The sequence below is a fragment of the Arvicola amphibius genome, chromosome 12 (genome assembly GCF_903992535.2).
Source record: "Arvicola amphibius chromosome 12, mArvAmp1.2, whole genome shotgun sequence".
Lineage (NCBI taxonomy): Eukaryota > Metazoa > Chordata > Mammalia > Rodentia > Cricetidae > Arvicola > Arvicola amphibius.
Genome location: NC_052058.2, coordinates 115600799 through 115607358, shown reverse-complemented (window position 1 = coordinate 115607358; position 6560 = coordinate 115600799).

The following is a 6560-nucleotide window of genomic DNA, read 5'->3' as shown; positions in this document are numbered from 1 at the left end:
GTTATGATAAAGATAAAATGGATATAAGTATTGTAACTAATTCTTACTTGATAACTATTTTGTTATATGTAATTTTACTATGTTAAAGTTAAAGCCTTTCTTTTATTGTTTAAACAGAAAAAGGGGAAATGATGTGGGAGAGTCTTCTGTTTGAGTTGATTTCATTGGCTAATAAAGAAACTGCCTGGCTCATTTGATAGACCGCCCCTTAGGTGGGTGGAGTAGACAGAACAGGAAGAGGAAGTGAGGTAGAAGGATCAGTAAGATGCCACACCTCTCCTAAGTTAGGCAGACTGCCGTGCCTCTCCTCAGAGAGATACCAGATGCGATGAAGCTCCAGCCCAAGATGGACGTACGCTAGAATCTACCTGGTAAGGCACCACTTTGTGGTGCTACACAGATTATTAGATATGGGTTAGTCAAGATGTGAGTTAGAGGCTGAAACTAAGGGCCAGGCAGTGTTTAAAAGAATACAATTTGTGTGTTGTTATTCAGGGCATAAGCTAGCCGGTGGCTGGGAGCCGGGTGGCGGGAAGCCGGCCCACAGCTCCACACTACACAGCAATTCCACTATTGGGAATCTACCCAAGAGATGCCCAACCATACTACAAAAGCATTTGCTCATCTATATTCATAGCAGTATTATTTGTAATAGCCATATCCTGGAAACAGCCTAGATGCCCTTCAGTGGAAGAATGGATGAAGAAACTGTGGAATATATACATGCTAGAATACTACTTAGTGGTAAAAAAACAATGACATCTTGAATTTTGCATGCAAATGGATGGAAATAGAAAATACTATTCTGAGTGAGGTAACCCAGACCCAAAAAGATGAACATGGGATGTACTCACTCATAATCGGTTTACAGCCATAATTAAAGGACATCGAGCCTATAATTTGGGATCCTTGAGAAGATAATAAGAAAGTGAACCCCCCAAAAAAGATATAGTAATCCTCCTGGATATTGGAAGTAGACACGATGGCCAGGCAAAAATTGGGAACTTGAGGGTGGGGCGAGACACGGCCAAGGGAAGATGGGGAGAGAAAAGCGTGAAGGGGAGAATGGGGGGAGCTCGGAGGAATGGGATGCTTGGGATACAGGAAGGGTGGATATGGGAGCAGGGAAGCATATATCTTAATTTAGGGAGCCATCTGAGGGTTGTCAAGAGACTTGACCCTAGAGGGGTTCCCAGGTTTCCAGGGAGATGCCCCCAGTTAGTTCCTTGGGCAGCTGAGGAGAGGAAGCCTGAAAAGGCCATTTCCTATAGCCATACTGATGAATTTCTTGCATATCACCATAGAACCTCCACCTGGCGATAGATGAAGAAAATGACTGAGCCCCACATTGGAGCACCGGACTGAGCTCCCAAGGTCCTGATGAGGAGCAGAAGGAGCGAGAACATGAGAAAGAAAGTCAGGAACGTGAAGGGTGTGTTCACTCATTGAGATGTTGGGACAGAACTAATGGGAGATCACCAACTCCTGTTGGAATGGGACTGATGGACCATGCGACCAAACCCGTCTCTCTGAATGTGGCCAACAGCGGGGGCTGACTGAGAAGCAAAGGACAATGGCGCTGAGCTCTGATTCTTCTGCATGGATGGGCTCTGTGGGAGCCTTCTCAGCTTGGTCGATCACCTTCCTGGACCTGGGGGGAGTTGGGAGGACCTTGGTCTTAACATAGAGTAGGGAACCCTGATGGGTCCTTGGCCTGGAGAGAGAGGGAGGGGAGGTATGGGTGGAGGGGAGGGGAGCGAAGGGGGAGGACGAGGGGAGGGAAGGGGGAGGAGGAGGGAAGGAGATGGAAATTTTTAAATATAAAAAAAAATAAACCATGAAAAAAAAAGAAAAAACCAAAAACAAGGGGAAAAAAGCTACTGATGCAAAAGTTTTTAAAAAGACCTCTAAAAAGATATAAAAATGAAAATTTTATATCTCTGAAGAAACATATTAGGAAAGACACTAAAAAAGGGCACCCAATGCTCATGGATTCATATAATTAATATTATGAAAATGATCATCATACCAAAAGCTATTTACAGACTCAATGTAATCCTAATCAAAATACCCATCTCATTCTTCACAGAAATAGAAAAAGAATCCTAAAATTCATTCAGAACCACAAAAGACCCAAGATAGTCAGGGTTCTCTGCTATTGGCATAAAAACAAATATGTACTTCAATGTACAAAATAGAAGATTCAAAACTCAGTCATCTGATATCTGACGAAGATGCCAAAACATGAGCTGGAAAATGAAGCTGGAAAAACAGAATGTCTTCAAGGAGACAAATGAAATCAGACCTATTATCCTGCACAAAAATCACCTCTAACTCGGGAGGAAGAGGCAGGCGGATCTCTGAGTTCGAGGCCAGCCTGGTCTACAAGAGCTAGTTCCAGGACAGGCTCTAGAAACTACAGGGAAACCCTGTCTCGAAAAACCAAAAAAAAAAAAAAAAAAAAAATCACCCCCAGATGGATCAAAACCTGAAACATTCACACTCTACTTCACAGATACTTGCTCAGTCATGTTTAGTATTGTTTTGTTCTCAATAGCTAGGAAGAAAAACAGCATAAATCTCCTTCAATTGTCAAATGGACTCTGAAAATATGGAGTATACATTCAGAAAAATACTATTCAGGTGTAAAGAAAAATGAAGTTTGCAAGTAAATGGATGTAACTAAAAAATACTATATTGAGCAAGGTATCCCATACCCAAAAAGTAAAATGTTACATGTTGTAGCTAATTTTTTAATGCTTTGGTGTCCCACCACCCAGCTTCCAAATAAATACAGAGACTCATTCTTACTGATGAATGTCTGGTCTTAACTTGGCTTATTTCTAGCCAGCTTTTCTTAAATTATTCCATCTACCTTTTGCCTCTTCTGTACTCTGTATACCTTTCTTTCCTTCTATTTTATTTCTTTTTCTATTTTATTTCTTTCCTTCTATTTTATGATTGATTGTGTGGATGGGTGATGGTGGTCCCCTGCTTCTCCTTTTCTCATTCTGCTCATCTCTTCTCTACTTCTCTTCCTCTTTATTCTCTCACCTGGCAGCCCCACCTATCCCTCTCCTGCCTAGCTATTGGCCATTCAGTTCTTTATTAGACAAATCAGGTGTTTTAGGCAGGCAAACACAGCTTCAAAGAGTTAAAAAAATGCAACATAAAAGAATGCAACACATCTTTGCATCATTAAACAAATATTCCACAACACAATAATCTATGTGTATGTACACATAGATGGAGAGTTAAAGTTATTTCACTTGACCTGATAATGTTCTCCCAAGAACCACAGATTAGCTAACAAAAACCCCAGTACTAGGCATGAGAAATATCCTTTTGATTTGTTACTTATAGGATTTCAAGAGGCTCCTAAAACAATATAGACTATTGTTGTTACCTTTGGTTGCTTTCTAGAGGTTAAAGTTAAGTCTCTATTGCTGAAGATACCATGAATACAGGACACAGGACTGAGAGGATCTGATCTGGATCTGACCTGGAACATCCTTCTCCCTGGGGGCTAGATTTCATAGTTCCAGAAAGTGTGAGCTGCCAGGAGAGGGAAACCACCAACAGTCCTACACAGCTGCAGCACCTATGAACCACAACAGTTAACATCATGGCAAAATATTCATAATGGTACAAGAAATGGCATTCATATGTTAATGTAAACCAACAGTTGTCTAATTGAACTTAAAGCCTGATTAACAGGGAGGGATTGATGCCTGATACTAGAAACTTAGCTGTGATAATTTGAAAAAGAATGGTCCCCACAAGCTTCTAGATTTGGATACTTGGGCCCTGGCTTGTGGAACTGGTTGGGAAGGATTGATTAGGAGGTCTTGCTTTGTTGGAGGAGGTGAGTCCCTGGGGACAGGCATTGAAATTTCAAAAGACTCATTCAATTCCCACTCTTTCTCTCTGACTCTCCCTTGCTCTCTCTCATTTGCTCACTCACTTTCTTGCTCTCTCTCACTTTCTTGCTCTATTGTTTTCTCTCTCACACACTCTCTCACTCTTGCTCTTGCTCTCTTTTTCTTGCTTGCTGACTCTCTCATTCTCTCTCTTACTGTTGCTCTCTCTTGCTCTCTCTCTTTCACTCACTCTCTCTTGCTCTCTCTCACTCTCTTGTTCTCTCTTGCTCTCACTCACTCTCTCTTGCTCTCTCTCTATCTTGCTCTCTCTCATGAGTGTGTGTCAATCTGTGAGCTCTCAGCTGTTCCTCCATTTCTCCATCATTTACCCTAACCATCTGAACCCATTAACCAAATTCAATGATTTATTTTATGAGTTGTCTTGGTCATAGAGTTTTAGCACAGCCACAGAAATGTAGCTAAGAACTATCCACCTGCCTGGGGCTAGCAAGATCATAAAAGATCTTAGAGAACTCACTATTTGTTACTAAGCCAGCCTAGTTTCTAACTGAAGGGACACTAGCCCACTGGAGTCTATGTCTCTGGCAGTCCTTGCCCTTCTTCCCATTCCCTCTGCCTTTGCTAACTGTTAGATTATCATTCTAAATCTAGCCACCAAGGTCTATTCCCTTCTTTGACCACTTCCTTCTCATGAGACTGAATACCAAGATCCAGCTATCAAAGTACTGGAATCCAGCAACCAAAAACCCAATTTGGCTCACCTAATTAACATGCCTAAATATTCAAGGTCAGCACACTAAAGACATGGTTGTGTGTCTGTGTCAAGGGCAAGGCTGTAAGTCAAACTGATAGCTTAATTTGGCAATATGTAAAAATCAAGTCTTGAAGGCTTGGAAGACTTGGAGAGCAGCTGAGGTTTGCTGCCATGAGCCAAGGGCTAGAGTTCCTTAGAAAACCTGAGAGGCCTATAGTTCTTTGCTCAGTGGGTGGGCCTCTTCAGATTGTCCCCTCATGTTATCATATCATCAACTAATTTGCAACTACAGATTCACAATCTAAACTATCACACAAACACCCTGATGAGTCTCAGCTGTCTCAGAAACCCCAAGCCAGGCTTCTTATTGTCTGTATTTCTCTCAGCATTATCTTGAAAGTACCTACTGTAATGGTCTGTCCTGTACCTTTAAGAAACAAGCCACATCCACTCCTGCCTGACCATCTCTTTCTGTCTTTCTCCCAGAAAGGTAGCTTCTCCTGTCCTTTCCTCTCATCTTCTCTCCTCTCCTTTCCTCTCCTATCTCCATTTCTCTTTCTGTTTCTCTGCCTCTCTTCTCTTTCCCCTGTTCCCTTTCCCCATTTTTCTTTCCCCTCCATAACCTACTAAATAAATACCTACTTTCTCTGCATAGCATGCCTATCTGTCTCTGTCTCTCACCTACCACGGCTCCTCATGAGACCGGCTGCCCCTCTGAGGTCCCTCACAGGCTGTGTGGCTCCCTGCCTGGGACCTGCTGCCCCTCGTGGCCTGCTGCCCACTGCCATCCCTCAGGGAATGGTGCCATTTTATTTTTACCATTACACCCACAACAATTCATAAGTTCTGGGATTGGTGGTTCAGAACACTGACTGCTCTTCCAGAGGTCTTGAGTTCAATTTCCAGCAACTGCATGGTGGCTTACAACCATCTGTAATAGTAAGATCTGGTGTCCTCTTCTGACCTGCCAAGACACATGCAAGCAGAACACTGTATACATAAAAAATAAATCTTAAATAGAAAAAAAGTATAAGCTCTGAGCCCTCATTGGCTTTTCCAGTCCAAAGTTTCAAATGCTTTCACAATCTGTCTTTGAGAAAAGTAAAGACAGGAACTTAAATTACAAACCTAGAGGCAGTAACAATGTGTCTGTTCCATGTTACACAGGACAATCACTCCAGGATGAATTTAGACTTTACAGGTGGTAGGAAGATTCAACCTTGAAGGACTAAATCCTGAAAAGCCATACAGAGGTGTGGTTGTTGATTATTACATAATAGTTTTTTGTGGGGTGGGGGTTAAAACAAGTTCATGCCAAAGCCCATGATGTAATCCATATGTTTCTTGAAGGAGAGAATCACACCCGTGCAACTTCAGTTCTTACTGTGCACTGTTTACAGTACTCAGTAATATGAGAGTTCCAGGTGTACCAGGAATACTTGTGACCAAAGTCACACAATGACTGTACAGCTTCTTCAATAAAAACAACTCAATAAATTGTTACACCAAGATTGTGGGGTCCCCCAAAAGCCACCACAGAGTCCACACTCATATGTAAAGCCGAGAGCCTTGAATCCAGTTTAAACTTGGACTCTCCATCTGTCCAACACAGCGGTTGAGAGTATAGAGTGCCCAGCCCAGTCGGGGAAGGGTTTTTTTTATCATAATAGAGGTTGGGATGAGGGTAATTTCAGGATTCAGAACCCTGATTGGCTGACATTTGTCTAGGAGTCTTGGTAAAAAGAGATTAGGTGAGTCCTGGGCTCAGGGATATTTTAAGGTCTTATCTTAATGTTATCTAATGGTTGGGCTATCAGGTGCTTCCCTTTAGATGTTGGCCCTCCCTGGGTGGTGTCAGCTTATGGCTTTTCCTGGAACTCAGTGCTGCCTGCGGTGACAGCTGTGCAGCCTGGGCTCCAAGTGTG